Raw genomic sequence first — 17,795 nt, forward strand, 5'->3', positions numbered from 1 at the left:
GCAGTTATTGGTATATGCATAATGTTTTGCATGGTTGTCGAATTGCTAGCTTGTGTACGGTATTGTGTAAGTGTTTGCAAGTAGATATATTATATATGTATATGTATAATTATTGCATTCACTAAGCTTTGCTTACCCTCTCGTTGTTTACCTTTTTATAGGTTCGGTTGTGGACAAGGGTAAGGGCATTATTTTGGAGTAGAGTTCCCGCTTGTTGATAGGAGATACCTTTTGGAAGTGTTAGCTTTTGGAGTTTGACCGAGGATTGGGTAGTTTAACCCCAAACACCATGCTCGTAGTGTCGTTTGGTATTTAAACTTAATGTGGTCGAAACTCAAACTTTTGTATGAAACTCGTAAAACGGCCGATGTGGGCCCCGCTTTGTAAAACTTATTTTATGTTTGAATCATGTTAGTTTTACATGTTTGAATATGTGGTTAAAAGCGTTTTGTCTAATTATGTCGGGAAGTGGCCGATCTTTTTCGCAAAAATGGAAAAATGGGACAGGCCCATCTGGCCCGCCGCGCGGCCATATGGCGCGCCGCGCCATTAGCTGAACAGAGAAATTTGTTTTTTGTGACATTTTAAGCAGGTTTGTTCGTGTTTTGGTTTGGGTTGTTACAAGTGGTATCAGAGCTTGGTCTAAGGGATTTAGGCGACTTGAGATAGGTGCCTAGACTTAGACTTTATTGTGTGTACGCTTTATGCGGGACTTGTAGGACTTTGGGTCTAATCGGGAATTGTTAGTACTTTGGTTTATGTGAACTAACCTTGTGCTAATGGTTTTGTGTTGTGTTTAGCAATCATCAAGCGAGATGGACGTGGTACTAGCAAGTTAATGCGACGTGCTCGCGTAACAATGATTAGCTACTGTTGTTACGGGTGCAAATCGTGTCAAACAAGTAATGTACGACGATTATCGAGCAAGATGGAGTAGTGTGGTGTATATGTATATACATATGTATTAAGTCCTTTCGTTTCATTGTTTAAATCTTTTCCGTTTTATAGAATGAAGATGAGAAATGGACACGACACCAATGATGGAAGTACGAGTGAGGATGTTGAGTTCACGGCCAAAGTTGAGGCCATCTTTAAACGTCAAAAGGTGGAGTTCCTCGAGGATGTTAAGAAAATGTTTCTAGATACGATTGACGAGCAATTAGTCAATGTAGTCAAGGAGCAAGTGAAGGCCATTCTTCAAGAGGATAATGTGGGGAGACGGGACTTCTTCTATAAGAATTTCAAGGACTCTCAACCTCCCACCTTCGATGGTGAACGGGATCCACTTTAGAGTGCCCGTTGGATCTCCGATATGGAGGGGGCTTTTCATACGTGTGAATGCCCTCTTGATAAAAAGACGAGATATGGTTGTAGCATGTTAAGAGGTGATGCTAAATTGTGGTGGGACGTGAAGATCTGACTTTATGGCGAAGAACAATGCATGGAGTTCACATGGGATGAATTCAAGGCGGAGTTTTTCGATGAATACCGAACTTCGGCCGATCTTACAAGGCTTAAGGATGAACTACGTTCCTTGAGGCAAGGGTCGATCGATTTGAACACTCTCAAATCCGTGTTTTTGTCCAAGACCCAATTTTTCCCGGAGTATGTCTGGAATGATAAAATGTTGAAAGAAGATTTCTATCAATCTTGAATGATAACTATCAAGAGAAAATTAGTGTGAACGTGGTGAAGAGCTTTGATGAATTGTTCAATATGGCTAAGGGTTTTGAAGCGCTTGTGTTGAGAAAGAGTAGTTTTACTTTTGGAAAGAGGAAGTTCGAGAATTCGAGTCAATCGAGCTTTTCCAACAAAAAGAACAAGAAGGGCTCCGAAAGTGTTAATATTGTGAAGAAAGGTGGCTCCGGTGGTCATGTACCCACTTGCTATACTTGTGGGCAAAAAGGTCACATCTCTCGTGATTGCCCCAACTCACCTTCCACACCCAAATTTACTTGTTTCAATTGTGGTAAAGAAGGGCACAAGAGGCCCGAGTGTCCCGAGTTGCGCAATGATAATGTTAAGCGGTTAGAAAAGGTGGCGGGTACGGCTAGGGGTCAAAATTATTTGATGACCAATGATGAAGCCAAACAATCGAACGAAGTTGTCTCAGGTACTTTCATGGTTAACTCTAATCCGGCACGAATCCTATTTGATAGTGGTGCCAATTTATCGTTTGTTTCTCCAAGATTCATGCCTAAGTTAAATAAACCGCTAGTTAAGTTGAGTCGTCCGGTAGAAGTTGTAATAGCGGATGGCAAGACGGCGCTAGTGGTTGATGTATGTAAAAATTGTGATGTCGTTTTTGGTGCCGAAAACTTTAAGATTGATCTTATCCCGATGACTTTGGGTGATTTCGATATCGTTTTTGGTATGGATTGGCTCGATTATAATAGAGCCGATATTGCATGCCATGAAAAATTTATTCGTGTAAAGGCCCCAAGTGGGGGAGAGATAATTATTCACGGTGATAAGCGTAGAAGACTTGTGTCGATATGCACTTTTGCACGGGCACGTCGTCTCCTCGATAGTGGTGGCATGGCCTTTCTTGCCCATGTTGTTGATACTCATGATGAGTCACCACCCATTCGTGAAATTCCGGTGGTTAGTGAATTCGAAGACGTTTTTCTGGACGAGTTACCGGGTGTTCCGGCGGAAAGACAAGTTGAATTTCGCATTGACTTGGTTCCGGGAGCTACTCCCATTGTTAAAACTCCTTATCGTTTAGCACCGACGGAAATGCAAGAATTGTTAAATCAAACCCAAGAGTTGCTTGAAAAGGGTTTTATCCGACCGAGTGCTTCGCCATGGGGCGCTCCGGTTTTATTTGTGAAGAAGAAGGATGGTAGTATGCGGATGTGCATTAATTACCGGGAGTTGAATAAAGTGATGATCAAGAATCGTTATCCATTGCCTCGGATCGACGATTTGTTTGACCAACTCCAAGGTGCGACGTATTTATCGAAGATTGACCTACGGTCCGGCTATCACCAAATGCGGGTCCGTGAGGAAGATATTGATAAGACGGCTTTTCGAACGCGTTATGGGCATTTTGAGTTTGTAGTTATGCCTTTTGGTCTTACGAATGCACCGGCGGCATTTATGGACCTTATGAACCGAGTGTGCCTACCTATGTTGGACAAGTCGGTGATTGTGTTCATTGACGACATACTAGTTGTAACACCCTAGGCAAATCCCACATCGCCCACAGACATGAGTGATCATGGGATTATAAGGTAATACTCACGCTTAAATGACACAACGCGTTTTAGGACCACAGGCAGAGCAGATGTGTGAGTACGCTGCAGTTAAGCGTGCTCGGGCGAGAGCACTACCAGGATGGGTGACCTCCTGGGAAAGTGCTTCTCGTGTGTGGTCGCCAAGAAAAAGCCGTGCGCCTGCGGGCAAAGCGGACAATATTGTGGTCATGCTAAGCTGGGGTGTTACAGAATGGTATCAGAGCCACTCATGTGCCGTTGGGGGTGGTGGGGCAAATCTCATCGAGGACGATGAGTCCCTGAGGGGGGTGAATGTAACACCCTAGGCAAATCCCACATCGCCCACAGACATGAGTGATCATGGGATTATAAGGTAATACTCACGCTTAAATGACACAACGCGTTTTGGGACCACAGGCAGAGCAGATGTGTGAGTACGCTGCAGTTAAGCGTGCTCGGGCGAGAGCACTACCAGGATGGGTGACCTCCAGGGAAAGTGCTTCTCGTGTGTGGTCGCCAAGAAAAAGCCGTGCGCCTGCGGGCAAAGCGGACAATATTGTGGTCATGCTAAGCTGGGGTGTTACACTAGTCTACTCGAAAAGTATGAACGAACATGAACGTCATTTGCGGGGGGTTTTGAAGACATTACGAAAGTAGAAGTTGTATTCTAAGTTCTCCAAATGTGAATTTTGGCTAAGGGAGGTTCAATTCCTTGGCCACATTGTGAACAAAGACGGTATTCAAGTAGATCCGGGGAAGATTGAGACGGTGAAGAGTTGGAGACAACCGACTACGCCTACGGAGGTCCGAAGTTTTCTCGGATTGGCCGGTTATTATCATCGGTTTATCCAAGACTTTTCTAAGATCGCTTCTTCGTTGACGAAATTGACGAGGAAGAATGCGAAGTTTAATTGGGAGAACGAGCAAGAAATTGCTTTTCAATTGTTAAAAGAGAAGTTGTGTCAAGCTCCGGTGTTAGTGTTGCCGGAAGGAGTGGAAGACATGACGGTTTATTGTGATGCTTCGTTAAATGGGCTCGGGGGTGTTCTAATGCAAAGAGGTAAAGTCATCGCTTATGCCTCTCGACAACTAAAGGAACACAAAACGAGATATCTGACTCATGATCTTAAGTTGGCGGCGGTTGTGCATGCGTTGAAAATTTGGCGCCATTACTTGTATGGTGTTAAGAGTACGATTTATTCAAATCATAAGAGCTTGAAACATCTCTTTAATCAACGAGATTTGAATTATCGTCAACGTAGGTGGATGGATGTGGTAAAAGATTATGATTGTGAAATACTTTATCATCCGGGCAAGGCGAATGTGGTCACGGATGCGTTAAGTCGAAAGAGTCACCACCCGGCGTTACGATTGGGATTGTTACGTATGATTATTACTAACGATTTTCTTGAAAAACTTGGTGTGACTCAAATAGAGGCTTACGTTCATAACAAGCATGCGGAACGAATTGTGGGGCAATCAGAATTCATTACTATGGGTTCGCGTGGTTTGTTGTCTTTTCAAGGAAGGGTGTGGGTGCCTAAGATGGGGGATTACCGGCGAGTGCTACTTGATGAAGCACACAAGTCAAAGTATTCCATTCATCCGGGCGCGACGAAAATGTATCATGATTTGAGGAAGGATTATTGGTGGCCGGGCATGAAACGTGATGTTGTGAAGTATGTCGAGCAATGCGTCACGTGTTTTCAAGTTAAGTCCGAGCACCAAAAGCCGTATGGTAAGTTACAACGGTTAGAAATCTCGAAATGGAAATGGGAACACATTACCATGGATTTCATCACAAAGTTACCTAAGACGGCGAGAACCCAATTTGATTCGATTTGGGTTATAGTTGATCGATTGACGAAAAGTGCTTTGTTTCTTCCCATTCGGGAAGCGATATAGTCGGAGACTTTGGCTAAATTGTTCATCAAGGAAGTCATCTCTCGACACGGTGTTCCTATATCTATTATTTCGGATCGAGATACCCGTTTTACATCTCAGTTTTAGGAAAAGTTTCACGAAGATATGGGTACACAATTGAAATTGAGCACGGCGTATCATCCTCAAACGGACGGTCAAACCGAACGTACGAATCAAACATTGGAGGATATGTTACGGGCGTGTATTATTGATTTTGGTGGTAGTTGGGACGAGCACTTACCTTTGGTGGAATTCTCGTACAATAATAGTTATCATACTAGTATCGGGATGCCGCCATATGAGATGCTTTATGGGCGTAGGTGTCGAACCCCGATTTGTTGGGGTGAAGTGGGATAAAAGGAAATCGGGAGTACCGATTTGGTGTTAGAGATGAATAACAAGATTGATATGATTCGAGAGCATTTGAAAAAGGCTCAATATAGGCAAAAGTCGTATGCCAACAAACATAGACGAACAATTGAGTTCCAAGAAGGTGACATGGTGATGCTTAAGGTTTCGCCATGGAAAGGTATTATTCGATTTCGAAAACGGGGAAAGTTAGCTCCTCGGTTTATTGGGCCATTTAAGGTTTTAGCTCGTGTTGGTGAAGTTGAGTATCGTTTGGAATTACCCGAAGAGCTTGCGGGGATCCATAATACATTTCATGTTTCCCATCTCCGTAAGTGTCTTGAGGATGATTCATCTTGGGTCCTATTAGACGTGATTGAGCTAAATAATAAGTTAGAGTATATTGAGGAGCCGATTGCTATACTTGATGAGAAGGTCAAAAGATTGAGACATAAAGAGGTTAGGACCTTTAAAGTTCAATGGCGTCGTAGTAAAAGTTCCGAGTTTACGTGGGAGCCCGAAGAGTTCGTGTTGGTTTATCTGTGATGACCCGGAAATTTCCGACCAAATTAAAACTTAATCTTTATATGTTCCAACACAATAAGCAAAGCCTGTAATGTCGAGTCTCGAAATGTTTGAACTATTTATATAGATTCATTTAACCTGTGACTATTTCCGACGATTCACGAACAATTGTGTGTAAATAAATATGTAAATATATATACATATATAAATATAAGAGTGCATATTAAGTTGTATTAATAAAATACAAAATAATCATTTGAATTGAAAATGTAAAATAATGTACAAGATAATTAAGATTAAAATTTATTTATGATTTAAACGAATTCTTATTTTTATTTATTATCATTTTTATGATATTATTTAGTTATTTTATTAGAATTATTATTAATATTATTAGGGTATTTACTATTAATATTTATTAAAAATAAAAATAGGGAATCCCATTCTGTTAGAAGTAACTATCAATTTTTTTTCTTTTTCTTCACATGAAAATAATTTACGTACTTCATGTCTCTAGTTTGTTACAAGTCTACTTTACAAATCAATTGGAAATCAATTTAACTGTTAAATCATGTACCTAATCACTCTATATAAGTTACAAACTGCAATTTGAGTTGAAAACAAAGAAAACCCAGAAAATAAGCTCGACACTCTGTACATTCATCTTTTTCACCATATTTTGATTTAGAACAAATTTTCAAAATGTAATAATGCAGTCATGTTAGGAATCGTCTATCTAAACTATCTGTAAGTTTTCAATCCTCAATTCTTTCTATTAATTTCTAATTTGAGAGTCAAAGTTTTGGTTTTCAAAGTCAACTAAGTGTTCTTGAATCAAATTCGAGTTTGTTTTGATATCTCCAGTTAATTTGATGATCCATAAAGATTATAGGAATGATTTGCAACACAATTCATGTTGTAATCATAACCTATAACACTCTTAATCTAAAAATCAATTTTTGAGTTCTTGAGTTCTTCACAGTGATATACACTAACGTGAATTCGAAACAAATTTCAAAAACTAAAAATGTAGAGTTGTTAGGAATCATTTACTTAAACTTCCTGCAAAATCTCAAGTTCCAATTCTTGATAACGAATTCGAATTTGCGAGTCAAAGTTAAATTGTCAAAAGTCAACTGTTTTGTTCTTGGAGAAATTAGAGCTTGTTTTGATGTTTTAAGTTCAATTGACGATTTCAATAGTTTTTAGGAATGATTTGAAACATGTTTCATGTTGTAAAGATTGTCCAAAACGAACTCAAAATTGAAAACAAAATTTTTTTTTTCTTGGCTATTAGCAAGCAGTAGGATTTTTTTGTTTTTTTTTCTCATTTTTTTATATCATGAACACATTTTTATTTTTTGTTTCATGTTTGTTTAGAAGTCCTAAAACCATTTTGATGATTGACTATTAAGAATGAAGTTGTTTGATTGTTTAGATTTTGGTGAAGAAGATGAAGTGGGTTGAAACATGTAATAGATAAGTATTTGGGTTTGTATTATAAATCAGAAAAACTGAAATGGAGGAATGGTTAAGGGTGTTGTGAGTGAGCGAGAGGTCTCGGGTTCGAGCCCGGCTTGGTGCAATTTTTTTAAAACTGACTCCTAAGGTAGTTTTATACTTTTAAAAATTATTATTATTATTAATATTATTATTATTATCCTTAGGTATTTCTACAATTATTAATTTTACAAAACAAAAGATATATATGTAAATATATTATTACATAAAATATACTAATATTACATAAAATTATGTTTCAACTAATATTATTGATATAACATTAATTAAATATCAAATAAGTATCATAATATATTATAAGAATAATTAATACATAACAAATATATAAACTTAATTGATTTATACTATAATGTGTTAATACTTGATATAGGTTCGTGAATCCGAGGCCAACCATGCATTGTTCAATGTCGTCATATGTATTTTTACTACAAAATACAGTATTGTGAGTTTCATTTACCTTTTTACCCTTTATATTTTTGGGCTGAGAATACATGCGCAACTTTTATAACTGTTTTACGAAATAGACACAAGTAATCGAAATTACGTTCTATGGTTGAATGATCGAAACTGAATATGCCTCTTTTTATTAAGTCTGGTAATCTAAGAATTAGGGAACAGACACCCTAATTGACGCGAACTCTAAAGATAGATCTATCGGGTCCAACAAGCCCCATCCAAAGTACCGGATGCTTTAGTACTTCGAAATTTATATCATGTCTGAAGGAGGATCCCGGAATGATGGGGATATTCTTATATGCATGTTGTGAATGTCGATTACCAGGTGTTCAATCCATATGAATGATATTTTTGTCTCTATGCATGGGACGTATGATTATGAGAAATGGAAGTATGAAATCTTGTGGTCTATTAAAATTATGAAATGATTCTTTATGATAAACTAATGAACTCACCAACCTTTTAGTTGACACTTTAAAGCATGTTTATTCTCAGGTACGAAAGAAATCTTCCGCTGTGCATTTGCTCATATTAGAGATATTACTTGGAGTCATTCATGACATATTTCAAAAGATGTTGCATTCGAGTCGTTGAGTTCATCAAGATTATTATTAAGTCAATTATATTTGGATATATTATAAAATGCTTTACATGCCTGTCAACTGTCGATGTAACGAAAGTTTGTCTTTTAAAAACGAATGCAATGTTTGTAAAATTTATCATATAGAGGTCAATTACCTCGCGATGTAATCAACTGTTGTGAATCGTTTGTAATCGATATGGACTTCGTCCGGATGGATTAGGACAGGTCTCTACAGTTGGTATCAGAGCGGTGGTCTTAGCGAACCAGGTCTTGCATTAGCGTGCCTAACTGATAGTCGTTAGGATGCATTAGTGAGTCTGGACTTCGACCGTGTCTGCATGTCAAAAGTTTTGCTTATCATTTTTATCGGAAAACATCTGCTTATCATCCTTAGGAAATTACCTACTCATTATTCTTAGTCTAGACACATTTTACTGCATTGACTGCATGAATAGTGTATAGACAAAATTCATATCTTAGCGTATCTGACAATTCATATCTTAGTGTATCTGTTACTGTAGACCTTGCCTGATATCTCGTAAATTTCTCCTTAATTTAAGGGATCCTGGTACTATATATATCTATGCAAATTATGCATTGAGAATACCATCTAACTATCAATTGATGCCACTAAACTCTTCATACCAAAAATCTTTCCTGAGATCGTTTAACATGGCCTCTACGAATCGACCAAGTTCCTCTGACTCCGAAGACAGCGTGACAGGAGCACACCAACCAATCAACTACCGTGATTACTGGAGAAAATGGGGATGGGTTCGCGACATACTCACCCTATGGAGAAAGGAAGAAGGTACTCCATATCATGAATCAAATCTACCACCTAACCTTGGAGTACTTGACCCGCTCACCGGCGAACCCGTTCGCAATACCGTTTATACCCTATTTGCAAGAATTTTTCGTCTTGAAACTACCATTAATGGAACTAGAGAAGATATCCGACCTCTACCTCACATTGATAAATAACTCGGGTTAGTAGAAGAAGTTAGAGAACTCCGAGCTCGAGTATTAACTTTAGAGAGCACGGTATACAATTTGCAATCATCAACAGTATCACCAACACCAGTAACATCACCAGCCTTAGCACCAATGGCACCAGTACCACCAACAACCCAAGTTTCAACAATCCATGCCTCAACATCTCATTCTGTACCTCGAGTATAATTATCGTTCCACAAATCATTCTACATCATTTATATTCGTTCGACATGACGATTATGTAAACTCTAATGTTTTAGAGATTATGTATCATAGTTCTAATCGTAAATCTGATGAGTTTAATATCACATTGACTCATTAAATCCATAATTACATCTGAAGAAAATATATATGTAAATATATTTTCATAAAGATTGTGATTAAAAATTCTTTCGTACAAACTGTTAATGGTAAAAATATTTTAACGGGTAGGTAATACCCGAGAAATATTTAAGATTTCACATTAATAAGTTACATTGTACAGTCTTCGAATCTGATTCAACGGTCGATTACCATCCTACCTACATCTATCGATATACGAATCCGTTCACCACAGAATAACCATTTTCATTCAAATTCAATTTCATATTTGGATTTTTACTTACCAGAATCCAACAAGTGGTATAATGAAGAAATAATGGACACAATAAAAATTGATTAGAAACAGACTAATTAACAACATGGAATTTTGTTAAGAAACCATGCTAACTGTTCCAGCTAACTGTTCCTAGCTAACTGATTACATTCTATTTATCACATTTTATTTATTGCAATTTAATTATCGCAATTTACATTCCTGCAATTTTATTTATTGTCATCTAATTTCTGTTATTTACTTTACGCACTTTAGTTATCGTTATTTAATTCCTATTATTTATTTTACGCACTTTAAATATCGGGACACGTATACAAGGTTTTGACATATCATATCGATGCATCTATATATATTATTTGGAATCACCATACACACTCTATATGCAGTAATGATCGAGTTCTCTATACGGCGTTGAGGTTGATTCTATAATAATATATATACTTTGAGTTGTGATCGAGTCTGAGACATGTACACGGGTCCCGATACGTATTAATTAATTCGGATATTATATATTAAGCTATATATGTATTATCGGACTGTTAATTGTGGACTATCAAATATGGACTGTCGACATTGGATAATTAAAATGAATTAAAATATTGATTATAACATATGAAACTAAACATATCTTCAAGTTTGCCACTTGATCTCATCTTAAACCTCATCTGTATCTTGACGATTATAATCTGCGTTCAAACCTTTCATGATTCTTGAAAACACCTCAATCGATAGGATGAATCAACCACACTTCATCTACGGAAGGAAAGCTTTATGCATATAGTTATGCACCTGAGAAACTCTCGGCAACTGAGTAAAAGTTTAACACGTAGCCGCATCAGATCCTTTGGCATTTATTAGCAAAAATAACTTTGCGATCCCTTTTCAAAGTAGCCAATTTTGTCACAGCTCCAGCAAGTCAACTTCGACTTTTCATTCGAAGTAGCCTTACTATAATCCTGATATATACAATTACCCTTTTTATAACGAAGAATTCTTTTATATTCCACCATATTACCAGAAGACGTACCAGCAGCCTCGTTGTTTCTTTTGGCTTAAATCTCTCTGACAAATCATTATATTTATTCATTGAAACCCTATCATATACTCATTCGCATCTTGTAACGAGAACTGCCATACCAATTACCGGGAATCAGCAAATTTGTATTTTGAGTCTCGCAATGTTTCCACATCAACAGTTATATGTATCCATATAACATTTATCTCTTAGAACTATGATCTTCCATTCTGAAATTCAGAAAAGCACCCAGTCTGTGAATTAATGCTCTAAATTTTGAAAAGTTGAATGAAGCAACAAAAACTATGGATGATTTTAACAGTCAAAAGTTTGATAAAAAAAAAAGATACGTTGGAAAAGCTCAAAAGGAAGTTTGGTACTGAAAAACGAATTGAGCAAACCATGAAGGAGACTATGAGCAAATCACAAGGACTAAACTTATACATAAAGAACCCTGATGATTCTGTTTCTGATGAAGTCTTTAGTGAATATCTTGCTCCTTATTTATTCTAAATCCTTGCGAAAGGATTTTCTTCATCAACATTCGATCTCAGAAATTCTGAAAATATCATCATAAATATCTTTGATATTTCCGAGAATATTTTCATAACAATTCTTATCTGAAATCATTAATCTCTTCGTGCTATCAGTGTTACATCATATAGAAACTGTTAGTTTCTATATTCTGTAAACTTTCGAGCTTGAAATATGAATGTTATTGAAGTAATGTTGGGAACTGATGCATGAGTTAGTATAATATAATGACACTTGATCAACGTGATTATATTACAGTAAGTCATGCTGAGTTTCTAATGGAACGTGATGATTCACAGATCATAACGTCATCATGTGCCATGTTACACGACTCTTACATTCTACCCAATCTCCAAGTATATCAAGAACATATATTCTTAATAGTTCTATCTTTTCAGATATTCTAGTAATTTGAAAAATCAAGATCGTGCCATTACGATTTCCTTCTAGAACATTAACTATGTTCATTTTAAAATCCATATCTACGAATTTCGGACCATTATTCGCTTGACTTGAAGTCGGGAAGAGGAGACGAAAGTATGGAACTCTTGAATATAAAGAAAATATAAAGCTCGACAACAACACATAAATTACAAACCGTGCATATCAATACGTATTGCCACGTAAAGGCACGGGAAAATTAAAAACACTATAACCCCAAGATAATAGTAGAAGTAAATATAATCCTCCGGTGGTAGATGAAAGAGAAGAATGACAGATATGAAAGTTAAGAGTATATCAAGGATCAGAACTGGATGGAGCATATTAATGAATGCTTTAAAAATATGAATCAGGGGAGAAAGAATGGAAGGTGTGAGCTGTGAAAATAAGGAAACGAAGGGAGTGGATTTATAGTAAAATATCCAACAGAGCAATCGAAACAGATTATTGCATTTAATCAAAGAAGATCTGATTTCCTATATCGCCGAAGAACCAAATCTTATTACGAAGATTTTCTTTAAATCCCATGAATTTCGGAAATCAATTATAACTACGTCATCAGTTCCCTCTCTTGCGATAGCTTCGAATATACTCTTCGCGTAATCAAATTTTTTTTTACCTATATTACTCACTGATGATAAAACTCTAATTTCTAGCTCGGATACGTCATGAAAACATACTTATTGTCAGCCATGACCATTCCACTCAAATTTCGGGACGAAATTTCTTTAACGGGTAGGTACTGTGACGACCCGGAAATTTCCGACCAAATTAAAACTTAATCTTTATATGTTCCAACACAATAAGCAAAGCCTGTAATGTTGAGTCTCGAAATGTTTGAACTATTTATATAGATTCATTTAACCTGTGACTATTTCCGAAGATTCACGAACAATTGTGTGTAAATAAATATGTAAATATATATACATATATAAATATAAGAGTGCATATTAAGTTGTATTAATAAAATACAAAATAATCATTTGAATTGAAAATGTAAAATAATGTACAAGATAATTAAGATTAAAATTTATTTATGATTTAAACGAATTCTTATTTCTATTTATTATCATTTTTATGATATTATTTAGTTATTTTATTAGAATTATTATTAATATTATTAGGGTATTTACTATTAATATTTATTAAAAATAAAAATAGGGAATCCCATTCTGTTAGAAGTAACTATCAATTTTTTTTTCTTCACATGAAAATAATTTACGTACTTCATGTCTCCAGTTTGTTACAAGTCTACTTCACAAATAAATTGGAAATCAATTTAACTGTTAAATCATGTACCTAATCACTCTATATAAGTTACAAACTGCAATTTGAGTTGAAAACAAAGAAAATCCAGAAAATAAGCTCGACACTCTGTACATTCATCTTTTTCACCATATTTTGATTTAGAATAAATTTTCAAAATGTAATAATGCAGTCATGTTAGGAATCGTCTATCTAAACTATCTGTAAGTTTTCAATCCTCAATTCTATCTAAACTATCTGTAAGTTTTCAATCCTCAATTCTTTCTATTAATTTCTAATTTGAGAGTCAAAGTTTTGGTTTTCAAAGTCAACTAAGTGTTCTTGAATCAAATTCGAGTTTGTTTTGATATCTCCAGTTAATTTGACGATCCATAAAGATTATAGGAATGATTTGCAACACAATTCATGTTGTAATCATAACCTATAACACTCTTAATCTAAAAATCAATTTTTGAGTTCTTGAGTTCTTCACAGTGATATACACTAACGTGAATTCGAAACAAATTTCAAAAACTAAAAATGTAGAGTTGTTAGAAATCATTTACTTAAACTTCCTGCAAAATCTCAAGTTCCAATTCTTGATAACGAATTCGAATTTGCGAGTCAAAGTTAAATTGTCAAAAGTCAACTGTTTTGTTCTTGGAGAAATTAGAGCTTGTTTTGATGTTTTAAGTTCAATTGACGATTTCAATAGTTTTTAGGAATGATTTGAAACATGTTTCATGTTGTAAAGATTGTCCAAAACGAACTCAAAATTGAAAACAAAATTTTTTTTTCTTGGCTACGAGCAAGCAGTAGGATTTTTTTATTTTTTTCTCATTTTTTTATATCATGAACACATTTTTATTTTTTGTTTCATGTTTGTTTAGAAGTCCTAAAACTATTTTGATGATTGACTATTAAGAATGAAGTTGTTTGATTGTTTAAATTTTGGTGAAGAAGATGAAGTGGGTTGAAACATGTAATAGATAAGTATTTGGATTTGTATTATAAATCAAAAAAACTGAAATGGAGGAATGGTTAAGGGTGTTGATGAGTGAGCGAGAGGTCTCGGGTTCGAGCCCGGCTTGGTGCAATTTTTTTAAAACTGACTCCTAAGGTAGTTTTATACTTTTAAAAATTATTATTATTATTAATATTATTATTATTATCCTTAGGTATTTCTACAATTATTAATTTTACAAAACAAAAGATATATATGTAAATATATTATTACATAAAATATACTAATATTACATAAAATTATGTTTCAACTAATATTATTGATATAACATTAATTAAATATCAAATAAGCATCATAATATATTATAAGAATAATTAATACATAACAAATATATAAACTTAATTGATTTATACTATAATGTGTTAATACTTGATATAGGTTCGTGAATCCGAGGCCAACCCTGCATTGTTCAATGTCGTCATATGTATTTTTACTACAAAATACAGTATTGTGAGTTTCATTTACCTTTTTACTCTTTATATTTTTGGGCTGAGAATACATGCGCAACTTTTATAACTGTTTTACGAAATAGACACAAGTAATCGAAATTACGTTCTATGGTTGAATGATCGAAACTGAATATGCCCCTTTTTATTAAGTCTGGTAATCTAAGAATTAGGGAACACACACCCTAATTGACGCGAACTCTAAAGATAGATCTATCGGGCCCAACAAGCCCCATCCAAAGTACCGGATGCTTTAGTACTTCGAAATTTGTATCATGTCCGAAGGAGGATCCCGGAATGATGGGGATATTCTTATATGCATATTGTGAATGTCGGTTACCAGGTGTTCAATCCATGTGAATAATATTTTTGTCTTTATGCATGGGACGTATGATTATGAGAAATGGAAGTATGAAATCTTGTGGTCTATTAAAATTATGAAATGATTCTTTATGATAAACTAATGAACTCACCAACCTTTTGGTTGACACTTTAAAGCATGTTTATTCTCAGGTACGAAAGAAATCTTCCGCTGTGCATTTGCTCATATTAGAGATATTACTTGGAGTCATTCATGACATATTTCAAAAGATGTTGCATTCGAGTCGTTGAGTTCATCAAGATTATTATTAAGTCAATTATATTTGGATATATTATGAAATGCTTTACATGCCTGTCAACTGTTGATGTAACGAAAGTTTGTCTTTTAAAAACGAATGCAATGTTTGTAAAATTTATCATATAGAGGTCAATTACCTCGCGATGTAATCAACTGTTGTGAATCATTTGTAATCGATATGGACTTTGTTCGGATGGATTAGGACGGGTCTCTACATTATGTTCCCTCTTGTCATGCGGCTTGGATCGCGAGGACGCGTTCCGATTCAAGTGGGGGAGAGTTGCAAGACCCAAATATTTCCTTGTTCATATGTGCATTTAGGTTGAATGAATTGTGGGGTTTCTTTGTATATTTTAAAAAAAGAGAAAGAATGCTGCCCAGGCTATCTGCGCGCCGCGCAGTATTATGGCGCGCCGCGCCATTACGGGCTGACAGCCCAACTCTTGCTTTTAAATTAGATATTTTAAGGGCTTTTGGTAAATTCACATGGGACCCGACTTTAAGGCTTGGGATCAGTTGTTGGAGTCTCATTAACTCCATTTCCATCTACTTCAACCTCATCCATTCAATTCTAGAGAGAGAGTAAGATTCTAGTGTGAGAAAACTCATTTTGGAGAAGAAGAAGAAGAAGAAGGAATCTTGCTTAAGCTCAAGTTATAAAGTTGTTCATCTACTTCCTAGCTACATTTTGAGTGTAGTGGTATGCTTTAATCTTAATTTCCTTGTTTAATTTGATTAAGGGTTAGGGTTTGGGGTAGATGATGAACTTAAAACCCATTTGTAGGTGAATTGGGTGTTTTGGGCGAAATTGGGTCATGTAGACTCAAAGATGACTAACTAGGGTTTTCAAAGTGTTAGATTGATGTTTATGAACTTAAATTAGTTAGTAAATCGCTAGCACACCTATATTTATGTAAGTGGGCGTTGTGTGGGTTAGTGAATGACCCGAAATGGGGGTGTTGACCTTAAATTGGTCAAATGGGTCAAAATGGATCTAAGTTAGTTAATGTTTGTGATTAATGCATAAACCTTGTGTTGAAGTGTGTTTTAAACCTATCTTGGCTAATATTAGGGTTTTGGTGTGAGTTGACCCAATTTTAGGGTAAGTGCCCAAATGGGTCAAAATGACTTAGTAATGGTGAGTGTTGTGAGTTTAACCTACTTGAATGGTTGATTGATTATATGTACATTATAATAGGTACGTTACCTTGAAGATTCAAGCTTGGTTTATTGATTCACCGAAGGCGTAAGGTGAGTGGAATAAGTATACATGTACGTATATGATGTGTTTACTTGTAGAAATGGATATGTGTTGTCCAAGTTAGTCATATATGCGTTGTACGCTAACGGTTTTAAGAACGGATATATGTTGTCCAATTTAGTGTTATATGTCTTGTACACTAATGATTATGAATGGATATGTGTTGTCCGATTTAGTGTTATATGTGTTGTATACTAACGATTTTATAAACGGATATGTTTTGTCCAAGGGTTAGTGATATATGTGTTGTGCACTAACGGTTGTTATGAACACCAATGGAAAATTAGAGTACCATTTTTGTATGAATTGGTTAACCATGGTTGTATGAATTGTGCATAAGAATACTTATTTATGAACTATATGCTTTTGTTATTGCTAGCTCAATGTGAATTGCGGTTATTGGTATATGCATAATGTTTTGCATGGTTGTCGAATTGTTAGCTTGTGACGATCGCTCTAAATCCATATGGACGAACATGTCATTCATCGATTTCATTGCGAGGTATTTGACCTCTATATGATACGTTTTGTAAACATTGCATTCTTTTGAAACGGCACACCATAAATGAATATTTAAATCAAAGATTTTCGACATCTGATGATTTCTACATATAGACAATCACTGTAAATAATAGTTTACAATAGTACTTCCGTTGACAATGCAGTCAAAATAAGATACATGGTGATGATTTGGTGAATACAACATTTCCTTGAAAAATATGCCATGTAAGACTCCATGCACATAGCTTGTCTAACATATAAGAAAATAGCGGAAGACTTCTAGGGAACCTGAGAATAAACATGCTAACAAGTGTCAACACAAAGGTTGGTGAGTTCATAGTTTTAATGTTTTGCATAATCTGTACATAAAGGTGGATCACAAGATTTCAGTTGTTTCATCCAGAAACGTTTATCAAAATATTCTACGAAATTGAGCACCCTGGTAACTAAACTTAACGTATATAATTTGTACCCTTTGTATAATCATCTTAATAATACACGCAAACCAACGTGTACGCTTCTCAAATAGAATACGTCCGTTAAA

The sequence above is a fragment of the Rutidosis leptorrhynchoides genome, chromosome 4 (genome assembly GCF_046630445.1).
Source record: "Rutidosis leptorrhynchoides isolate AG116_Rl617_1_P2 chromosome 4, CSIRO_AGI_Rlap_v1, whole genome shotgun sequence".
Taxonomy (NCBI): domain Eukaryota; kingdom Viridiplantae; phylum Streptophyta; class Magnoliopsida; order Asterales; family Asteraceae; genus Rutidosis; species Rutidosis leptorrhynchoides.